General features: G+C 40.0%; 1 long non-coding RNA gene across 4 annotated transcripts in view; it reads right to left on the bottom strand.

Annotated features, from left to right (window-relative positions):
- The window catches only part of LOC140106265 (uncharacterized), a 329,889-nt gene that overhangs the window by 1,002 nt on the left and 304,579 nt on the right, over positions 1–24,308 (bottom strand). The window contains exons 6-9 of one of the 4 annotated variants that reach the window (XR_011850751.1): positions 7,270–7,363; positions 6,968–7,189; positions 1,133–1,188; positions 504–1,045 (exon numbers count right to left, since the gene is read on the bottom strand). This is a non-coding gene — a long non-coding RNA (uncharacterized lncRNA). Of the gene's footprint in view, positions 1–503; positions 1,189–6,022; positions 7,190–7,269; positions 7,364–24,308 lie in introns of those variants that run through there. The other 3 variants (XR_011850750.1, XR_011850752.1, XR_011850749.1) reach the window with 3 other exon arrangements.

Here is a 24,308-nt window from a genome sequence, read left to right as displayed (position 1 = left end):
GCCAAGGCAACGCCAAACATAGGCAAAAAAACTCAAGGATAAAACCATAGGGGAGAATTTATGTACATGACTGGATGGGAGTTCCGCTGCTGCTGGACTGCTCACCTATTATTTGAAACAGTAGTTTTGGGTGCTGGAGTGTTTCCTTTGAAGTGAAAGGGTGCCGGATATGGTGAGTGAGCTGCTCTATGGGAAAAGCTGCTCTACAAGGACCCAGACACACAGGGGGAATTTATTTATTATACTGGCTTTTTAAAAGCCAATCCTAAAAGTACCCCTGCCAGTGCTCCGGCACCTAGATCTACTAAGAGACTCTTGCCTCTTAGTAGATCCAGATGCAGACTCCACCGAGCCGAACCTGTTTAGACCAGGTCTGATCTGCCAGAGATTTTAGCTATAGTTTTCCAGCTGAGACTTTAGTAAATTCGGCAGGCCGGGCGTTCACTGCCACCCTTCTTCTGCATGCTCTGCTTACCCCTCCTCCCACTATGCAAAAAAGTTGCAAGGTGGGCCTGACCTAATGGAGATGGGGAGATTGGCATGCTTTCTCGGATAGAAATCTGGCACAGTAGAGATGAGGAGGCACAGTAATTCTTCCCCACAGACTCCTGTGAAAGCCATTCTCAGAGAACACAGTTAATTGCCAGGAGCCATCCGCTCACTTGCCAAAACATTCATAGTGGTAGCTTTAGGTCTTGTAATCATTTTTAGTGCCTACAACAGAGACAAAGCATTTTTTGTTTATTTCCACAGCAACTTTAGTTACTGTGCACCAAAGCTCTACTGAATGTATGCGTATACACAGGAAAACAAAGAAATACCTTAATAGATCACACAGTTATCTTTCACCAATGACAAGTATAACCTTTGTTCAAATATTTCCCAAATTATGGAAATGCCAGCTGGATAAATTGTCCTTTAAAAAGTTTGTTCCTACTTTAATGGACTTGTGAAGAGCTATGGCTTACAGTCCCATGGCTGTATTGACTCTTGTATTCTCCTTTTTCTTATTCAAGTGGGATTACTCATTGATGAGCTATTCTTGCTATAAAAGACGTAAAAGACGTCAAAAGATTAACAGACAACTCTGTAGCCAATTGTAAAGGTAGAACTTTTTTTCAACTTTTTCAACCTTCTTTGAACTGAATAAAATCCGGAACATTTCATGACTTCTCAGTTTTTAAGCACCTACAAGAAAAAGAATAAAAGTAGAGATGGTCAAAACTTTTGAGATCCCTATGGAGCTCACATCCCCCTTCCTATCTCCACCCTCCTCTGTGCTTTGATCCAGGCGGAGAAGGGAGGGGGGTGAGCTCCATAGGGAGCTGAGTGGCTGCACCACAAATCTGGGCCGAATAGGACCTGCTTTTTTGCGGCACCACCAGACATGTGGCAGTGAGACCCGCATAATATCACTAAACAGAGATGTGGAATTCAGGTGATTGACTTTGCATGACAAAGTTTTTGGGAAAATGTGCACTTTGCTTAACACTCTGGTAAAGAGCTTGTTCCGTGCTATAACACCTTGATTTTTAACAGCCACTCTGCCGCCGGGTATACCCCCCTCACTCCAGAAAACTGGTGTACAAGTCCTAATAAATCTCCCCTATAAAATCTGCTCCACAGCATAATAATAACAACAATCCATTCTGCTCAATGACACTGCAATATTAATAAGAAGGAGAAGAAGAATTCTTAATGATATAGCGCACACAGATTATGCAGCGCTGCAAAGCAATGGCAATTTTTGTAAAGATAAAGGCCCAGTTCAAACCTGAGGGCTTCCCGTCTCTGTTTTAGGTCTTCCATTCTACTTCTGTTCTTTATAGACTTCAATGCACTAAAAGTTACATTTTGTTTCAATTCCCATATTAATAGTGGTAAAACACCTAAGCTGCAACACCATATAAAATATATCAATTATGCAATCAACATATAGTTTTAGATTTAAAGGACACCTGTCATCAGTTCTCTGTCACGATTTCTGTCCCCTCTACCTGTTGGAGCAGCTCACAAGTATCCCATCCCAGCCTTTATCTAATCAATTCATACATTAATCATTCTAAAATCATCTTTTCTTTAATATGTAAATGAGACTGGTCACATGGTCAGAGGTAGTGATGTTACTCCTGTTCCCCCTCCCCTCTCCTCCGCCTGCTCATGTCTGTGTGTAATGTATAGTAAAGCATTGCTGGTGTCTGTGCTTTATCTGCTGACATGCTCTGTCCTCCTAATAGACATGTGAGACACCAACATCAGCTGCACAAGTACCTGACATGTTCTGCAATAACAGGGCTGCCTGGAGATGTTGTATCTCTCCTATACACACACACAGGCTGCAGGGGGTGCCAGCACATGGAGGAGCACATGGAGGAGCCATTACATCATTATACAGTCTGTCACTCATGTGTATAGGAGGATCTCATACATACAGGCTGCAGGGGGCGCCAGCACCAGGAAACACATGGAGGAGCCATTACACTATTATACATTACACCATTATAGAGGCTGTCAGTCATGTGTATAGGAGTATCTCATACACACAGGCTGCAGGGGGCGCCAGCACCAGGAAGCACATGGAGGAGCCATTACACCATTATACCTCACATCATTATACAGGCTGTCAGTCAAGTACTGTGGGGTGTGACAGTACCTCCCATAAATAAGCCGGACAGCTTGAATATGGTAATGACTCATTGAACATCTCACAGGTCATTTGCATACAGCTTTAGGACCTCATTGCTTAGGTTTACAGGCATGTAGAGGGACAATGAGGCAATGCTTTCTAATGGCAGTTTAAGAAAATATATTTAGTTTAGGGGGTATATTTTCCTGACGGGTTCTCTTTAATAGACTAAAACAGAAAAATAAGTAGTATTTCATGAAAAATTTAAGAAAAAGTTAGAGAAGTCATGAAAAATAAGCCTATTACGTCTGTGAATAATCTATGTTAAAAAAAATTGGCTCCTTGAAGATTTAACAAATTCTATCTTCCCCCTGTGGTGATTTTAAGGCATAAATTAGCCAAATATCTCATTAGCAATCCCAGTTTTCATTATATGTGAGAAGAAATTGGAGCTGTATACCATAACAAAAAGTATTGAAATTCCTCAAGAGAACAATACAAGACAAGGAATAGTAAACTGATGGAAATGTGAAGCGAATACTTGTAATTTGAATAGACAATAAATCACTCCTCAGTCAAGTCGAATGTTAACATTGCCTTCATATAGTACTAACATGGTAAAACTGAGACAAGGCAAATAACATTTTGTGTGTATTCAGGATTGCAATTTATTCTTGTACACCTAATTAAGAGCTGAGCCACAGTACACCAGGGATTTAACTACAGTGGTAGCAGCCATAGCAACCGCTATGGGGCCCACAATGCAGAGGGCCCCGGCAACTGACACTAAAGAATGGAGGATTTGCACCATTATATACATATTATGCTGCACATTGTACAGAATAATATTTATATAACATATATGTGCTGTATATGTGTTTGTACCTGTGCTGTGTATATGCTTTATGTTTATATGGTGTATGTTAATATATATATATATATATATATATACACATTATACAATATATATATATATATATTTCGAGGATTCGGTTCTGCCGCGATTTACTAAGATCGTGCATCCAATTTCCTGCATCTGTCGCTTTCCAGCTGAGGTCTGCTGGAGTTCACCTTCTTCTTCCCGGTGTATGTGAGTGCTGATCTTGAGACACAATTTGCTTTTTAAATTTCCGTGGTTTGTCTGAATCAGTCGGGTTGTCCGAAGTCCACGGCCCCCGATTTGTGTCGCATGCAAGCCGCCGCCTATGCGACAATCTGATCGCGTGCGCCAAAAACCCGGGGAAATTCAGGCCAAAACGGAAAAACATTGTGAAACTCGACGAAAGTAAATGTGCCCCTGTATCTCTATGTATATATCCATTATTCTAGTTCTTTTCTCTGTGTTAGTTTCAGCAATGGAGGTGGCTGACCAAAAAAACTGTGGCTTCACCTTTGTCCTGGGGTCGTTACTAGTATTGTAGCTCAGCTATAAGTAAATAAAAGATGCTGAGATGTCATGGTAGATATGGATAAGAGCAGAACTGCAGATGATTGGGAAAAGAGATGACCCTATTACTAATCCAGAACAATATTTTTATTAATGTAAACCATTCACATTACAGTAATATAATATCATGCAGGTTGGGAATTAAAGCGGTAGCAATGGTGATTTCCTCATGTGTAGCTATTTATTGAAATGCTAACAGTGGTGGGTATTCCCCCGACAAAAATGTCAACGTCTCAATAATTTGTCTTGTTAACTTAAGTATCAATTACACCTTGCCAGTGGCATCCCATTCTTTTGGAAGATCAACCCTCAGGTCATTGAGGTTCTGTGGCAGAGTTTTGAGTTTCTTAAAGGTAACTCATTTGATCTCATAAATGAAAATTAGGAATTTTTTGTTCATGCTGAGGCACAATAGGGGAGATGTATAAATATTTCTTTGCCAGAACACTGGAGTGATTTGCACCCGAAATGCCATAAACAACATTTATTGCAGGTTTTAGAATAGACTAGTTTTCGACATGTCCTCAGTAACTTGGGGGTGTGAGGAGACAATAACCTGGTCTATAGAGAATTCCGTCCATGTGCCAGAAAATTCAAAATTGTGGCACGGCAAACTAGACCAACCAAAACAAGATGCAATACAAGTACACCTCCCCAGTCTTATACTGCACCAGGTTAATCATCCAGCATCAGACACAAAGATTAATCTGATGCAGCAGAGAACTGTCCTGTTCTACACTGAACTGGTCTAATGACCAATACATTAATACATGTCTCTAATGATTGTTTTTATGTTATTCAAGTATTAAGGACTGTTCATTGTACCATTCATAAATCATAAAAAAAAAAATTACTGGATGATTGTTTATTCCCCGGTGAGTGTCTAAGTCACTGGTCATCGTCCCTATTAGTAGGACTCGGATGTATCGACGACGTGCTCATCATCTTGACTTCTACAGTGCCCAATTCTAATAATTATGTGGATGCGCTGAATATTAATGACCCGGGCCTACAATTCCCAGGGAGATCAATGAAAATAAGTTGGCTTTCTTAGATCTTAAAGTAACTAAGATCACAAATGGCTGCCATAGTAAGGAGATGGTAACAAACAGCCTCCTTCAGTGGGATAGTTGCCACCCAACACCACTGCAAAAAGGTATACGCACAATGGGGGAGTCAGCCTAGGCTTTATAATTACGGTGAGCACCATGCTTAGGTTCACCGCTACCATTGATTTGGGATTACAGGCGGTCCCCTACTTAAGAACACTCGACTTACATACGACCCATAGTTACAAACGGACCTCTGGATATTGGTAATTTCTTGTACTTTAGTCCTAGGCTACAATAAACAGCTATAACAGTTATCAAATGTGTCTGTAGTGAAGCTTTATTGTTTATGACAACCCAACATTTTTAAAATCCAATTATCACAGAGACCAAAAAAGTTCTGGCTGGGATTACAATGATTAAATATACAGGTCCGACTTACATACAAACTCAATTTAAGAACAAACCTACAGACCCTATCTTGTATGTAACCCGGGGACTGCCTGTACATGCATGCTTAGCCCATAGCCTGGGCGGCGCGCTGTAGACTATGCGGAAAGCCGTCTATAAGGATGTTTATAAGGCCACAAACCTGTGGCCCGATATACATTCCCACGTGGCATGTGTGAAAGGGGCTTTTTTCTGTATTTTAATACAGAATTTCATTTCCTTGCCTACTTCAAGAAATGTCAATATATTTTTGGAAATTCTGTACTAATGAATCTTATTAATAAAAAAAGTTCAGGATGAACTCAGCCATAGGTCCCGGAGGACGGAATTGCGTGAAATCAGAAGGGGATACAGAAAAAAAAAGTGTAATTGATATGTAATATGAATACATTTTATTAATAAAATTGGATTATAAATCAGCCAGCATTGCTGCACCTGCAATCTATGGGGAAATATTTCCATCTATATTAATTTTCAGCAGTTACATTATTGTGAATAAAATCCTTTTTTTCACTTAGTAAGGCAACATGTAGTTTTACTAATATGAACAGCATTACTAATTTGTCTTCTACTTCTTCTACTGTATTCAACAGCAATAAAAGTTGAAAAGCTGCAAACAATTTAAAACAACCATTTTCCCCAAAAGCAAATAAAGATAATCAAATCTTTGTCTCCATTGGGCAATAGACCTTTAGACAATGTATTAAAAGTGAATGAATGCAAGTAAAAATATATAGACATACTTGCAAATCTATGTTTAATGAAAGGAAGAAAGTTTAAGAAAATTATTACCCACACTGCAATTGGCTTTTGTACTATTTTCTAATTTTCCTCATGTATCATTTAAGTCAGTTTCATTAGTGCATGAAACTGTGCCCATATTTTATGCTGTCACCTAGCCTGAGGTAAGTATGGTATTAGCTTTCAGGATTAGATTAAATGGTAACTGGTTGAAAGCTCCTGAGATTCTGGCTTGTGTTGGCATCGTCCAACGTATTTTACAAATATTAAATTCTTGTTGAACTTGGAGGAGCTCTAAGAGCTTTGTTAATAAATCTTTCTTGAATGCGGCTCAATGGTTATCTTGCAAAAATGTTTCAGAAACATATTCTCTGAAGAAGTAAGTATTCCTCTCTATCTCACTAAACACTAGCGTTATCGGATTGTGTAAAATGATGGATTAATTGAACTTGGGACAAGAACAAATTCTTAAGGAAAAGTAAACGGAGTCCTAGACTCTCACTATAAAGTTGCATATTATTAATAATTCTATATCTTTTCTGCTTTTTGCTGACATACAAATGCAATGCTTAACAGCTTTAAAGAGGATGTCCAGTTTTAGCATATAAATATTATACAAGTGTTGCACTTTCTCGGTCTATGAGCTATACATACGGTCCTGGATGGGTCCCACAATCATCCAATATGTAATTTTTAAAAATCCAAATGTAATACGACTGGAGCTCGCAAATATAAAGTTTTCTTCAAACTTCCTTTATCCTTCTGCATACATATAAAAGATTTTTTTGTAGCCAAGAAACTTCAATGGGAATAAGATGCTATTCGGACACGAAACCGCTGCAGTCCTTTTTCCTCAAATATCCTCCATAGCTAGATCTACAATGTAAAGAAGATATGCACAGACATAGCTTAGACAGTTTTAAATTGAACAATAAATTTTATGACTATCTACTCACATAAAAAGATAAAAAATGTGCATATTACTGATCCACAGTAATCGACCGTCCCAGGGTTTCGCCTCACAGCTTCTTCCAGGGCCGGAAAGAACTTCTGTATGACAAAGAGGTTATGCAATTGTAAAGCATGCTCTCGGAACAGACTAGAATAGTAAACAGAGACAGTGAGCTCTAACACTAAATCCCCTTCCTAGGTGTCCCTACCTGATTGCCTCGCAAATCCGAAGCAGTATCATAGTATCATAGTATATAAGGCTGGAAAAAGACTCAAGTCCATCAAGTCCAACCTTTAAGAATTAAATAAATGTTTTATCCCCATATTTTTCTCTCCAGAAAGGCATCCAGACCTCTCTTGAACATGTACATAGAGTCCGCCATAACAACCTCCTGCGGCAGAGAGTTCCATAGTCTCACTGCTCTTACAGTAAAGAACCTTTGTCTATGGTGATGGTAAAATCGCCTCTCCTCCAGGCGCAGAGGATGCCCCCTTGTCCTGGTCACAGGCCGAGGTATAAAAAGCTCTTTCAAGAGATCCTTGTACTGTCCGTTCAGGTATTTGAACATTGTAATGAGGTCTCCCCTCAGTCGTCCAGCTCTACTATATCCTTTTTATACACTGGTGCCCAAAACTGTACACAATATTCCATGCGTGGTCTGACCAGGGATTTGTATAAGGGCAAAACTATGTCTTTATCATGAGAATCTATTCTTCTCTTGATACATCCCATAATTTTATTTGCTTTAGCAGCAGCCGCCTGGCTCTGGTCACTAAAATTAAGTTTACCATCCACCAATACCCCCAAGTCCTTTTCAGCTCCAGTTTTACTAAGTAATTGACCGTTTAGAACATAATTATACTTTTTGTTTCCATGGCCCAAGTGCATAACTTTACATTTATCTACATTAAACCTCATCAACCATTTCTCTGCCCACTCCTCAAGCTTCCACAAATTCCTCTGTAATGCTAAACTATCGAACTCAGTATTTATTACTTTACACAGCTTTGTATCATCTGCAAATATTGAAACTTGACTGTGTAAACCCACTACAAGGTCATTAATAAAAAGATTAAAAAGAAGTGGGCGCAATACTGACCCCTGTGGCACTCCACTGGTAACGTCAACCCAATCTGAGAATGTGCCATTAATGATCACCCTCTGTTTTCTATCACTAAGCCAATTACTTACCCAAATACACAGATTTTCCCCTATTCCCAGTAGTCTCATTTTATATACCAACCTTTTAAGTGGCACGGTGTCAAATGCCTTTGAAAAGTCCAGATCTACAACATCCACAGCGTCCCCCAGATCCAGTCTTGAACTTACCTCCTCGTAGAAACCAATCAGATTAATCTGACAGGACCGATCTCTCATAAACCCGTGCTGACGCTGGGTTATAAGGTTGTGCACAGTGAGATACTCCAGGATAGCATCTCTAACAAACCCCTCAAATATTTTCCCCACCACAGCAGTTAGACTCACGGGTCTGTAGTTTCCAGGATCGCTATTTGATCCTTTTTTGTATATTGGTACCACATTTGCTATGCGCCAGTCCTGTGGAACATAACCAGCCCTCAGTGAATCTTCAAATATTAAAAATAACGGTCTGTCTATCACCGTACATAGTTCATGCAGAACCCGGGGGTGTATGCCATCTGGCCCCGGTGATTTATCTATCTTAGTGATTGCAAGGCGGCGCCGTACCTCTTCCTGGGTTAAACTGTTGACATTCCAAAAAGAATTTACATTATTCCTCATTGGTGTCTTCCACCAGGGGATTTTCCTGGGTAAAGACAGTTGAGAATGCGACATTCAGTAGATTGGCCCTTTCCTCATCTCCTTCCACCATGACCCCCATGTTATTTCTAAGGGGACCCACACTCTCTGTTTTTAGTTTCTTATCATTTACATACTTGAAAAATAATTATTTTTGTTCTCCCTGGTAATATTTCTCTCAGTCTCTATTTTTGCGGCCTTTATCTGCTTTTTACAGGATTTATTTTTCTCTCTATAATCCTGTAATGCCTCATCGCTACCTTCACGTTTTAGCACCTTAAACGCTTTATCTTTCTCGCTTATTGCTTTCCTTACAAGACTAGTTAGCCACATAGGCTTTTTCTTGTTCCTCTTATGCTGTTTCTCATAGGACTTCTTCAGAATATATGAGAAAAAGTCCAATTTTTGGGGGGGGCTTTTGTCTTTGAGAACATTATCCCAGTCTATGCCTTTAAGGTCTTCCCTTAGTTGCTGAAAATTTGCCCTCCTGAAGTTTAGAGTGTTGGTTGCCCCTTCCCTAACGTTCTTAGTAAAGCGTAATACAAAATCAATGATATTATGATCACTATTCCCCAGGTTCCCCCCAACCTGTAGTTTTGATACCCTATCAGGTCTGTTGGTTAGGATAAGGTCCAGCAGTGCCCCCCCTCTTGTTGGCTCCAGGACTAGCTGCAACAGGTAATTGTCTTTTGTTGTTAACAAGAACCTGCTACCATTGAAGGACCTGCAGGTTTCTGCACCCCAGTCAATATCTGGGTAATTGAAGTCCTCCATGATAAGTACTTCCTTGTGCTTTGAAGCCGCATCCATTTTACTTATCAGCATTTCCTCTGCTGCCTCCATTATATTTGGAGCCTTATAACAAACCCCTAGTAATATTTTATTATTCTTTTTCCCTCCTCTTATCTCCACCCATAGGGACTCCACATTTGCATTTGCGTTACTGATGTCATCTCGCAAGACGGGCTTGAGGCAAAAATTCACATATAAACAAACCCTTCCCCCTTTTTTATTTCTAAAAAGACTATAACCATCTATAGTAACAGCCCAGTCATAGCTACTGTCCAGCCATGTCTCGCTGATACCCACTATATCATATTTCCGCTCCAACATCAAGAGTTCCAGTTCCTCCATTTTGTTTGTGAGGCTTCTGGCATTTGTGTACGTACACTTTATATGGTTTTCCCTGTCCGTATTCCTTTTGTTCTTATTCCCCAATCTCATTCCAGCCCCCCTTCCTCCCCCATGGACTATGACTCTTCCCAGCTCTCTATCTACACTGTCTATTTGCCCTGCACAAGTGTAGTTGCCCTCCCCCCAGGTCTCTAATTTAAACACTCCTCCAACCTTCTAGCCATTTTTTCCCCCAAAACAGCTGCACCCTCCCCATTGAGGTGCAGCCCATCCCTACTGTAGAGCCTGTAGCCGACAGAAAAGTCAGCCCAGTTCTCCATAAACCCAAAACCTTCCTTCCTACACCAACTTTTAAGCCACTTATTTACCTCCCTGATCTCCCGCTGCCTTTCTGGTGTGGCACGTGGTACAGGCAGTATTTCGGAGAAAATTACTTTGAGGTCCTTGCCCTGAGCTTATGGCCTAAATCTCTGAAATCATTTTTAAGGACCTTCCACCTACCTCTTACTTTGTCATTAGTGCCAATGTGGACCATGACCGCTGGTTCCTCACCAGCTCCTCCCAGTAATCTGTCAACCCAATCCGCAACATGCCGAACCCGAGCACCCGGCAAACAACACACTGTTCGGTATGCACGGTCTTTGTGACAGATTGCCCTGTGTGTTCCCCTAATAATCGAATCTCCCACTACCAGCACCTGTCTGATCTTGCCTGTGCTCCCATTACCCTTCTTGCTGGAGCAGACATTCCCCTGGTTGCTAGCGGCCACATCTTGCTGCAGCATTGCTACCCCGGAGCTGATATCCCCCTCATCCGCCAGCCTGGCAAACTTATTGGGGTGCACCAGATCAGGACTAGACTCCCTACAACTCTTCCCTCTACCCCGCCTTCTACATGTTACCCAACTAGCTGCCCCCTCACTCTGCACCTCCATACTTCCCTCCCCACACCCATCTTCCCCAGAGAGTTTGTGCTCCAGGAGCAGCAAACTTCACTCCATATTGTCAATTGCCCGCAGCCTTGAAACTTGCTCATTTAGATCCAGAATCTGGGCTTCCAGATGAGCAATTTTCACACATCCTACACAGCAGTATTCCCCCTCGAACGGCTGTTCAAGGAAAGCATACATGGCACAGGATGTACACTGTGTAGCAATGCCACTTATGGAGTCCATTGTTCTAATGGGGATTACAATAGAAATATGCACGAAAAGAATTTACAGTCAAAGTAACACAAAATACAGCAGTTACCTGCTAAAGCCCCTCAAACTTAAGTCCCTTAAACGTAAGTCACACTTAAGACACTGCACACACTTCGGATCAATGCACACTCGTTTTTCTGATGCTTTTTTTTAAAGGTTATGTGCCACAACTATGTGGGACAACTATGAGATGTTTTCTACCTGTGCCAAAGTCTAAAACACAAAGATATGACAACACAATATAAAGAAAAGAAGTCAGAACCAAGATGACAAACTCAGTACAAAATCACAAGAGCAAGGAATAGTCACAATAGACAAAAGTGAGAATACTAGGAGACAAAGATAGTCTGGAGCTAACTGAGACACATGTGAAGCATGGTGGACAAAACTATTATATGAGGAGAGGGTCTGGACCGATTCTATGAATCAGGAGTAGAAGGGAAAAGACCAGGGCGCATCGACTCAAGTGTAGGTTTGATTAAAAAAGGTATTAAAAAATGCTAATAAAAGCTGCCCAGCTTGTGGCTATCTTTTAGCCTAGCATGTAGTCAAGTATGTGGAGTGCTGCCGGTGGAGCCACGAGGATTGAACGTCCAGAAGAAGAATCCCGCAGTGTGGAGATGCTTGTAGGTAAGCAAGACAGAGAAGATCCACAGTGTGGCGCAACTTCACTTTGGTAAGAATCTTTATTGCAAATGAACTACGCGTTTCGGCGCTTGGACCAGCGCCTTCGTCAGGTTCGGCAAACAAGAAGGTTTGCCGAACCTGACAAAGGCGCTGGTCCAAGCGCCGAAACGTTCATTTGCAATAAAGATTCTTACCAAAGTGAAGTTGCGCTACACTGTGGATCTTTACTGTTTTACTTACCTACAAGCAAAACTATTATATGACATTGTATGATATCTGACTTCCAGACCCAAATAGTGATCTGAGATCTAGACAAAACATAGGAGCAAGGGAGTAAATTGAGCAGTGAGAGACCCTATCAATAATAATAGAGTGAATCATGTGGACATTTTTATGCTATACTCACCACTAAAATGATGAACACATCAGGGACTTCCATGGTATTCTGAATGCATAATGAACTGTGTTCCAATAATATGCTGGCATCCTACTTTATATCTATTAAAGAATTTTTTAGACTAAAAATACAGTGTTTCCTTTTAGGCCAACTGTGTTTTCATTGAATATGCATACATTACTCCAAGAACCATTACTGTGCTGTTCTCTTGCCCACTGAGCATGGACCATCAACACAAATGTTCGAACTTTGTACAAGTATATATTATTCCTTGTTCACAAGCTTGAACATTTTATGTACTTTTTCAGTTTTCTTGGTCAAAGACAGTGATACAGATCTTATAAGATACTTTAATAAAACAAACTTGAGCATTGTTTCTATTGGGTAATTTTAAATAACTCTGAACACTAGAAAAAAGTTGAAGAGCCTGTTAAGCTCTCTTGGGTTCCATAATGAAAGTAGGGTCATAATCTTTTTCCTTACCATCAATTTTTGAATTAATACTCAGCTGTTGTGGATTTATGGATATCCTGTCACGTTTCGTCATCTATAAATCCATTTGTTTACAGGAAATGAATTTGCTGATTAAAGTTGAAAAAGTACATATTTCTTACTAAAATATAAAAATGGGGGGCAGAGAGCCGAGTATGGGTGAGAACTTCTACATCCCAAATAGCCTAACTTGGCTTACTTGGAAGCATGGGTAACAGAAGGAAGAATAGGCCATTTTAACCTCTTTAGTCTGGTCGGTGGCCCCAAAGTTGTGGAACAAGACTGTTTAGTGTTTTTGTTTTGGGGCCTGCCACACACCCCATTCTGGATGTATCCCATGCAAACTCATTGCTTAGCGACTTGGGAGATCCTCCCTCTTTGCCGCTGATTACCAGCTGTGTGTCTGGCTGCTGGGCCCTTGCAGATGGCAACCTAAGTTTACCATAGGGAACTAAGCATTACAAATACTGTAATTTATTACTGTTACATTCTTTACATGTTTATGTTTTAAAAGGAGCAGTCTGACACATTTTAGCGGGTGTCCTGGGACAGTTTCTACATTCAACTTATGGTAGGCTCCAAAACATCTTCATTGTACTCTTCATTATTTTGTGATTACAATCTTTGAATGTCAAGGGCCTCAACTCTAATGACACCCATCATTTACTGTTACAATAAATAAAAGGTTGTCCCCAGATAACGCTGTTTTACAGGTGACTTATTTCTCTCCACTAGGTTCCTTTAAGTTTACTAGAATGTATTACCCTCAGGCCTTCCAAGCCCATTCCCCAACTAAAAAGGCCAGTGTTGCTATTCTTGTTTCCTAAACATTCCCCTTCATAACTAATAATGTTCTTTTGGATCCCAACGGCAGGTATGTTATTCTATGGGGTACTCTAAGGGATTAGCCAATAGCATGGTCTCTACTGTTAGATTTTTGGATTCCTTACCCTTCTCCTGTGTTGCTCTGGAGACACTTAAACTGCTAATATCTTAACCTGTACTAAGCTACAGCAAAGCTTATTGAATAATTTTAGGGAAAAAATCCTCTCTCCCCTCCCTCAGGTTATACTGTAGGAGGATTATAAAACATTAATTTGTGGTCAATATATTTCAGTGGCTTCTATTAAAAAACTAGTCCTCATCGCTCTATGGTAGTGTGAAAAGGGCTCTGTACCCTAGAATCCCTCCTTACAGCTTGTCCATAATGGACTTGATTGAGGCGGTTGTTGTGGTGTGACCAAGCTTAAGAAAGCTTTTAATCTCAGGTAATGAGAAATTCCTCATGTAATCCTATGAATTTGGTAATAAGGCCTATACCTTACCAGCAATGTAGGCACAGTACACTACATTTTTACTGATGAAGCCAAAAATGTTGAAAACTATCTGCTAATCTTTATTCATGGAAACCTTCCTCTTTGAAATATTTAGGGGTATATCTTACTCCTCCTTATAATCTGTTTTATGGCACTAATTATACATCTATGATCAGAGAGATACAAACCCTATTGTTTCCGTGGAAACTTTTACGTATCTTTCCTTTACAATGTTTTGCCGCAGTAGAAATTACTATACTGACTAAGCTCATATACCTCTTTGAGACACGTCAGTGTTAAATAGGCTATGTGCCTTGACTCTTTTTGGAACAGCGGAGACATTAAATCCTTAAATTGGTTATGACTGCAGGCTCCTCTATCTTTTCCTGACTTAAGACTATGCTATTTCTCAGTCCATCTCGGACATATTGCTCCATGTGGTTATAATTGGCGGACAGAGTTAGAGAAACTATGGTTAGCTCTATTTCATCCTGCCACTTTAATCTTGGACCCTCCCAGCGATATAGCTCCCTCTGTTATTTTGGGACCCATGCATTTCACCATTATTGGGGCTCAACTGCCGAATTAGAGTTCAATTGACTGGTCCTTTCACTTCTAGGTCCTGAACCTGCTTCACGACCTACCCCTTATGAGTTGTTGTGTGCTGAAAGTCCTTCCACTAAGGGTCTCATCTCCTGCATTTATGACATTTTGAACTGTAATTCTAGATCCTCCTCTAAGACCCTTGCCTACATGACCTGATGGGAAACCTGGTGACAATATGACAATTCAATTAAGAACAATGGCAGATAATATGAGCTAGAGCCAGGAAGGCATCTGTTTAGTCCCTTTATAAGATAATGCAGGTCAAAATACTTATGACTTGGTATAATATTTCAGAATTGCTACATAAATTTGATCTGGCTATCCTGGACCTATGTTGGCATTGTGGAGTAGTGGAGGACTCTTGGTTCCATATATTTTGGAGTTACATCGCTATAAAGTTCTATTGTGAAACAGTCAGGAAACTGATGTCACATTTAGCGGGACTAGATGTCCCCTAAACCCTTATGGACTTACTGTTAGCTTAGTTGAGTTCATGGAATTCAGGGTCCCTCATTCTGCTGGATTTCTGTTTCCTTTTTTCCTGTTCTCAGGCTCATATAACTAAGTTGTGCCTCCGCTTCTTATATTTCTCTTCAATGATGCATGAGACTTGCTACTTGTATTGCAATGTTTTTTACTTTATTGGGGCAGATTTACTTACCCGGCCCATTCGCGATCCAGCGGCGCCCACGCCCCCCTATTTCCGTTGCGCGCATGCCGGCGCCGATGCGCCACAATCCGATCGCGTGTCCCAAAATCCTGGGGCAATTCAGGGGAAATCGCGCAAATCGGAAATATTCGGATAACACGTCGGGAAAACGCGAATCGGGCCCTTAGTAAATGACCCCCAATATGTTGATTCATTCTATTTTTCCTTCCTTGTTTCTCCCACGGTTGGGTATTGTCCACCCATGGAATATTGACCATTATATGTCAAATATTCTTTTCTTTTTTCTTTTTTTTAATTAAAGTTTTATTAACATTGCACATTAAAAATTCATACAAATTATTTCACTTGGTTTACATTAATACAGGACGTTCCATTGAGTTAAATGTAATTTTTTTTTTTTTGTTTCAAATGTTTTTTCCTGACTGTGTCCGGAATATTGTTATATTAAAAATGTAAAACAAACGTCCAAAGTAGGATAAAAAAAACTTGTTAAAGGAATGTAAAAGAAACAACTAGGTAAGAAACACAATATTTTTTTCAGTTCTCTATGACTAAATTATGCATAGATTTTACCCAAAGAGATGAATGTCAGTATTTACATTACAACAAAAGCAACTTTTCCATGAAAATGCTGTTCATACAGTATGTCAATAAATTAATTGCTGGACCAAACCTTGTTAATATTCCAAAGAGACAGATTTTGTTCTATTCATCTGAATTTAATTGTGCACAAAATGTGGCCATTTATATTCAGACGGAGGTTTTGACAATCAATCTGCCAAGTTTGGAAATCCTAATATAGTCATTTAGTGGAAGATCAGTGTGACTATTATCCTAGTACGCTTGGAGATACAGTCTCAATGGATCTACTCATCTCTGGATACACTATCATTATATTTGTGCACACTGGTTGGTAAAAGCGATGGCACCTCAGAGGCAAATATTAAGATAATTGTATTGTGTAAATTTTTTTTTTCTGCTGGCACATGTCTACAATCCAGTGAATCCTGCTTAGTGTTTCCACATTATGATAAGAAGCGTCTCTTAAACAATGCCATCTGGCAAAGTGGATTTCTGTTTACTATTGCACATCAATAATGTTCCCTCAATGGTCTTGGGAGCTCATTAATTGTGCAGATAACTGTTGTGGCAATATAGTACCAGATGTTTACAAAAAGTTTTCATTAACTTTTTTTTTTTTCCCCTAAATCAAAAAACTGTATTTCAGCCTTTGAAAGCAGTCACTTTGGCCATTGTGTTTTACTGATTAGAGTTGACACCGGATTTAACACCTGCTGAATTATGATTATCTTTATACAGTCGATCTTATAATGAATCCATAATCGACACAATAAAGGAACAGTATAACAGAAACTGAAATAGTTTTTGGAAACTTTGCCATTGCTATATCTTTTGTCTTTGTGGCGTATTAAAATAGGGTGGAATATATATGATTTAAAGAGGCATTCAATGAGCCCTCTCTATACAGCCATTTACAAAAAGTTCATTCTTAAGACAAATTTGTACATTATTATAGTGGAATTCTGTCTTCTATAAGAGGAAGTAAAAGTATAATCCCCCAATGCCCAATGAAAGATGTAAGAGATTATTTTTGGGTAGTGTGGCTTCTAAGTGAATGATTATTGGCTGCTACACCTGCCTATTGTGGACGTTCATCGTTCCCCACAATCTACGCCATTCCTACCTAAGTGTTATGAGGTGTAGTAGTTATGTGAGGACACACACAGGAAGCAGATTCCAGTAGACACACTGCTGGTAGAGCGCATCACTTGGCCAACCATCGTACAAGCTGCACCCACAGTTGTGTTCACCACCAGAGTCAGGTGCAGTGGCTCAACTTGAAGCTGATGGCTCCCAGTGCAAAGTTTGGGCCCCAACTATAATGTATGGTTTATAGTACTAGTCTTCTCATATGGGAAAGTGAGACCTTATGGGTCCCCAAAGTCTCTGGGACCAAGTTGCGACCGCACCCTCTGCACCCCCTCAAGTTACACCCCTGGTCAGGTGGTACCTTTGTTACACACTACTGGACTATATGTACAGGTAATTTTAAGGTGTTTCCTCTTATGGCATGGCTTAAAACAGGCATTTTTCCATTTGATAATACACAAAGGCTGAAATCAACAGCATAAATTTAAAGAGAACCTGTCAACAGGAAAGTCATTTTTAGCTGGTGACTTTGTCAGCATTAATTTCATGACTTTGTACCATTTATATCCCTGCCACAGCATCAAGTGTTTCCCCTGGCTGCAGACTGAGCGTGCCTGTATCAGTCTTCTCTCTTTCAAACTCATGCAGCTCCCTCCCCCCTTCCTGTTATGTGCATTGAGCAGGCAGGAGAGAGGGAGGAGGAGAAGAGGAAGAATGCATGATGAGATAAAGGAACAGCCAGGCTGTAGCTTCCTTTCTACCCATGGGACTCACAACATACTGCTGGCAGGGAGCCTGGTAATGTAAATCAAATTGTTCTAAACTACTGAAATGATTAAAAATGCTAACAAATGGATTCTTAAAATTAGCATAGCATAGGCCACAAAGCCAGGCTGCAGCTTCCTTTCTTCCCATGGGACTCGCTACATACTGCTGGAAGGGAGCCTGGTAATGTAAATCAAATTGTTCTAAACTACTGAAATGATTAAAAATGCTAACAAACGCATTCTTAAAATTAGCATAGCATAGGCCACAAAGCCAGGCTGCAGCTTCCTTTCTACCCATGGGACTCACCACATACTGCTGGAAGGGAGCCTGGTAAAGTAAATCAAATTGTTCTAAACTACTGAAATGATTAAAAATGCTAACAAATGCATTCTTAAAATTAGCATAGCATAGGCGACAAGGCCCTGTAAACAACAAACACATTAGTACATACCCTTTTTCATGGGATTAAACCCTCTTGTAGACAGTTTAGTTTCTGACAAAAAAAATTCACACACATTTTGGGCATTTTAAAAGAGGTTTTCCTACTTCAGCAGATAAATCATGCTTTATGTCATTCTATAGAAAGCTTCTATGTTTACTTCCAGTGGACAGAAATCTTGCCATTATCACACAGGTGCACAGCTCGTTAATATCCCAGAGAGTAATCAGAGCTGTGTGATATAACGAGCCGTGCACCTGTGTGACCATGGTCAGATTTCTGTCCACTGGAAATGAACAATGAAGCTTCCTATAAAATAACAGCTTCAGATATCTAGAAAACCATGAGGCATTGATACAGAAAGTATATTGAAAGTATTATTTTTCATCATACAAACAATAACATTAATTCGCCATAGTGCGACCACCCCTTTAAGTTACAATATTTGAGCTGGTTATCTATCCCATTCCCCATGCCAATTATTGTTAAGTGAAATTATCCAGCGCCATGTACTGTTCTAACATTAGCCGGCTTAGTGAGATTACATTGAAGACAAAGTAAAGCAAAATAAAACAAATGCGCGTAAAAGGGCCCATAAAGCTCCGCTATAAACATAATTGGGATAGTAAAAAATTTAGCAATAGGCCTTTAAAATATTTTGGCTGGCACTCGGAACTTTTTTTTTTTTATTTAGAGGAAAGGTATGCAAGCCTGAAATGTTGTATTATTTCTTAATTAGAGTAAACAACACCATCCATCATGCATAGAGTCATTTGCACTGACATTTCAGTCTTTTTATTATCAACCGCTAACAGCACGGAACAGCAAACACCGTAATACCTTCACGGCAACGTGTTACTGCTTTGGTGTGGTTATCTTGTTCACTGAACAGATTGTAGACTTTAGGCATTGCAGTCCCTGTATAGATGAAGACTCCTGATATACTTGTTAACAAATAAGCCGGCACACATCTGTGTGTTTACGGTGCAAGCAAATACTGTTTAATAATGTATCAGCTGATGGCTGCAAAACTGACGTGAGTATAGATATCTTGTACTACTAATAGGAATGTGATGTATTACTGTAGTAGAGAATATTTACTCAACTCCTTTGTGCCTTTCTTAAAGTAGCTGCATCTCCCCGGGCCAGCGCCATTCCTACGATATCTATTTATAGTTCCTGTTGTTATGCGTTTATTACGTTTATTCAACTGTTTACAGTCCAACACTGAAGGAAGTGCACAGAGAAGACAGTGTCATAAAAGTGTCCCCATAATACCCCCTTAATAAAACCACTGCCCCTTAGTAATTTTCTTAAGACCCCTGGTGTATAATAAAAAGAATAAATATTAGATTGTAGAGCAGGCTGCACAATGACACCAATATCTAACTTAGGTCCTATGCCAGTAGTGGCAAAACTATGGCACGGGTGCAAGAGGTGGCACTCAGAGCCCTTTCCGTGGGCACCCAGGCCTTCACCCCCACACAGAGTTTGCCAGTTAGGGCTCAAGGCTTTCTACTGTGATCACCCCCAGACGAAGGCTCATTTGAGCCGAAACGCGCGTCGGGGCTGGAGTCACCCTGGACTTGGGATCCGCCAACTGATTATGGGTAAGATACCCTGTTCACTTTCAAATGTTTTAGGGATTAGTGCAATGTAATTGTATATATATAGATCTAAAGTTTATAATGATATGTACTTAGTAAATTTATCTGACCCTAGAAATATGTAAACATATTGGCCTTTCCCCTATATGTCCAAGTGGTGTTACTCCTTTATCTGCCTACCATCATTTGTGGCTGCATAATTTTAACTTGGAAAATTAGTTTTACATTGTTTATATATTGAATTAATAAAAATTTACTTGATTATATATCGCAATACGTGTCTTTTGTCCTAGGCCTATCTTCCTGTTATAGGAAGATAAAATTGGTTTATATGTATTGTTTTTTAGCCTTGGGCTTTAATGGTGTATATGATTTGGGAGGTCATTGTGGCATACTAATTTAGTCCCACAATTTCTGGATTAGACTTACCCCTCCTCCTCCCTTGTTTTCAGTAGTTTATTATAGGTTTTGGTTTGTGATCCAATAAAGCCCAGGAAGCACCATCCTTAGCACTATTTTAAAGGAACATCCTTGGCTGCCAGGACTACAGGAGGAGCGGGAAGGGCTGGGTAGAGGTGCAATGTCATTTGAGCTCCTGCTCTGGGTCCCCTGATTCTTCCTCTTCAAATTTCTCCATATTTCTATTGTATTGGTGAACTCAGGACACCAATACGATTAAAACCTGTTGTACAGCTGGGATCAATAAGTTACTGCTTAAATTGTCATGTTGGCACTTTGCGACATACAAGTAGATTTTGGTTGTAGCTTGGGCACTCTGTCTCCAAAAGGTTCACCATCACTGCCCTATGCCCTTTGCATACTTTGACCCCACACAGATAGCTTGATTCAGACAGTCCTTGGGTTACATACAAGATCGGTTCTGTAGGTTTGTTCTTAAGTTGAATTAGTATGCAAGTCTGAACTGTATATTTTATAATTGTAACCCCAGCTGAAATTTTTTTTTGGTCTCTGTATCAAGTGGATTTTAAAAATGTTGGATTGTCATAAGAACCAGGATAAACAATAAAGCTTAATTGCAGACACATTTGATATCTATTATAGCTGTTTATTGTAGCCTAGGGCTAAAGTACAGTAAATTACCAACATCCAGAAGTCCGTTTGTAACTAGGGGTCGTCTGTAAGTCAAGTGTTCTTAAGTAGGGAATCGCCTGTAATGTCATTCGGTCACCTGTGCTAGTTTTAGGCTGGGTTCACATTAGGTTATTTGACTATGCTAAGCGTATGCCCCGGGACAGCAGCTGATGTATACGCTTAGCATATACATTGACAAATAGTGGTAGACAGAGGCATAGTTGTTGCCTTCATCTGGCCACAAAACATTCTGGAAGCTACGTCTTTCCATCCTGAAGCCTACCTCTAAGTGACATATGCGCTCAGTGGAAGTAATGGATGGCTATGGGGAGTGGATGCAGCATATTGCATCCCTGCCCATTGTCATGCCAAACGCATATGTCTCGGGGCAGGAGGGAGAACCTAACTAAGTGTTATGAGGTGTAGTAGTTATGTGAAGGATTTTAAGGTGTTTCCTCCTATGGCACGGCTTTAAACAGGCATTTTTCCATTTGATAATACACAAGGGCTGAAATCAAAAGCATAAATGCTGTACTTCTTGCAGTACTGAACTGTAAGAAGAGACTTCCAGCAAGTCTCAGTACTATTATGTCCAGCTTCTGGCCCTGGCTCCTAAGTGAAGCTGGTGCCGGAAACTGAGGGTGTCAGCTGTGTATTACAGCTGACATTCTCTTCCAACACCCACGATCGGAGATAAGTCCAATTGTGGGTATCAACTCCTATCAGGACTTGTAAGAGGTCTGCCCCATGGATCAGACCCCCCCTGTGCTGGTTACCAGGGGGAAGGGGGAAGATTTTGCAACTTAAACCATTGTAAATGTGATTATTTCCTGGACAGAATGAGTGCATTTACCAGAAAAATTTACAATTTCTAAATCAAGTCGCATTTTGTTATAGCCCTGTAAAACAAAATTGACATAAGAGTTAACATACTTCCTAAAAGTTGTTTTACATAGGTGAATGGGTGCAGTTTATGGAGTTTGACTATTATTTATTTCTCTCAAAGTCACTTGAAAGCTGAGGAGGTCCCTCAAAATTGAAGATTAACAATTTTTACGAAAATGTGAAAATTTGCACCTAGAGTTCTAAGCCTCAGAACAAGAGATCAGCGAACCCAATGTTTCCTTTCAGGTTTTGGGCCTGGGTTCAACCTGGGCACCTTATCACTTGCCATGGCTATGAGTGGCCACAGGTGGCTGTTCGGCCGCCAGTCCAGCAATGTCTTAAACTCTTTGTATTACATCTCTGTCTGGCCCGTGTTGGTAGGACCACCAGCAGTGTCTGAATGGTTCAGATATCACCGAATCCAAATAAAGTTCTATGAGAACATTTGTGGGGGGGGGGGGGGGGTAGGGGGTTGTCTATGTTTGGCCTTGTTGTGACACAGTTGTGGTACAATTGCTGTTTTGCAACACTTTAAAATAGACTCTGCTTGTGCCAAATTCATTATTTGCTTAGACTAGTTTTCACAATACTGAACTTATTTCATGCTTTGAGAATTGACGCAAACTTTCATTTAGGTGCAAAATAAACAGGTTTCTGCTTAGAGGGACATATGCGCCAAAAAAAAGAACATTTTACGACAAACAGAAAAAACAAAACAACATTATGAGACAAACGAAAAAAAACAACATACTCAACCTGGAGCCAGCGCACATAAAGAAAGAAGAGGAGCTTCCCGGGGCGGAATGGTGAGTACTCTTTATTTTTTTTTTATATACCCGAGTACAAGCCGAGTTTTTCAGCAGAATTTTTCTGCTTGAAAATTTCCTACTCAGCTTATACTCTGGTATATAAAAAAATATAGAGTACTCACCATTCCGACGCTCCGTGCAGCTCCTCTTCTATCTTTATGTGCACTGGCTCCAGGTCCACAACAGCACCATGTGCACAACTGTGATGTCAGTCAACCGTGCACACCAAGCTGGAGCACAGACCTGGACCACGGACCTGGAGCTGGCGCACATGAAGAAAGAATAGGAGCTGCCCAGGGCGTCGGAATGGTAAGTTTATCTTTTTATGGTCATGCCATACACTACAGGAGGCTGTCAGGCTATATACTAAAGGGGGGTCTGGCTAAATACTACATGGGGCTGGCTATATAATACAGGGGGCTGGCAGGCTATATACTAAAGGGGGGCTGGCTATATACTTCAAAGAGCTGGTAGGCTATATACTTCAGAGGGTGGACAGGCTATACACTATAGGGGGCTGGAAGGCTATATGCTACAGGGGCTGGGAGACTACAAGAAGCTGGCAGGCTATACACTACAGGGGGCTGGCAGGCTATACACTACAGGGGGCTGCTGGATACATACTACTGGAGGCTGGTTGGCTATATACTGGGGAGGCTGTTACCAATGCATTTTCCACCCTAGGCTTATACTCAAATCAATAGGTTTCCCCAGTTTTTGGTGGTAAAATTAGGTGCCTCGGCTTATACTCGGGTCGGCTTATACTTGATTATGTACGGTACATAGGCTCACTTGATAAATTTAGATAAAACAAAAATGGAATTGAACATAGACAACCAAATTAAAGACAAATTGAAATGAAAACCCAATGACAGTTTCAGGTTTTCTAGTTGTATGAAAGCAGTATAATTCCTATTTTTTTAATGTCTCTTACTCTGTATGCAACACAATTGCTGCACCACATTTGAAATTCATCCTCCAAACATCACTAAGAAGTCATTAAGGATAATAGAAATGTTTCAATGATGACCTTTGATTATATATTTCCATTTTCTGTATTCTTTATCTTTATGCTTCTGTCATAGCGATTATATTGAAATTAAAAAACACTGAAGAAAACAATGAGTAGCTGAATATAAATTATTCATCATTTTTTTGTTTTATTTTCATTTTGGTGACTTGGAATGTGTATAAAATATGAGGTGACTCGTAAATTTAGATCTGGTGTTCAATGTTACTCTTAGAAATGAGGGAAATATATAAATGCTTGCACATGTTAATCATAAATTGAGATTATTTTAATTATCAGTATTTTTGATTCTGATTAATTTCAGTCCGCTCCTTCAGTCATGTATCACTGTTTTAACTATTATCACCAATTGTTTCGTTTTGCAGCTATAGTTCAACATATTTATGCATATTAAAATAATTGCCTTGCAGAAAACTTCTGGGTCCGATTTGGTGTAAAAACTTTTCTTTGAATCGAAATATTCAGGCAACCAGAACTGTTTTGTAGTTTAGTTTTATATTATATTGGGAAGATCTTTTTA

Source organism: Engystomops pustulosus, chromosome 11, assembly GCF_040894005.1.
Source record: "Engystomops pustulosus chromosome 11, aEngPut4.maternal, whole genome shotgun sequence".
Lineage (NCBI taxonomy): Eukaryota > Metazoa > Chordata > Amphibia > Anura > Leptodactylidae > Engystomops > Engystomops pustulosus.
This window is presented reverse-complemented; position numbering and strand designations above follow the sequence as displayed.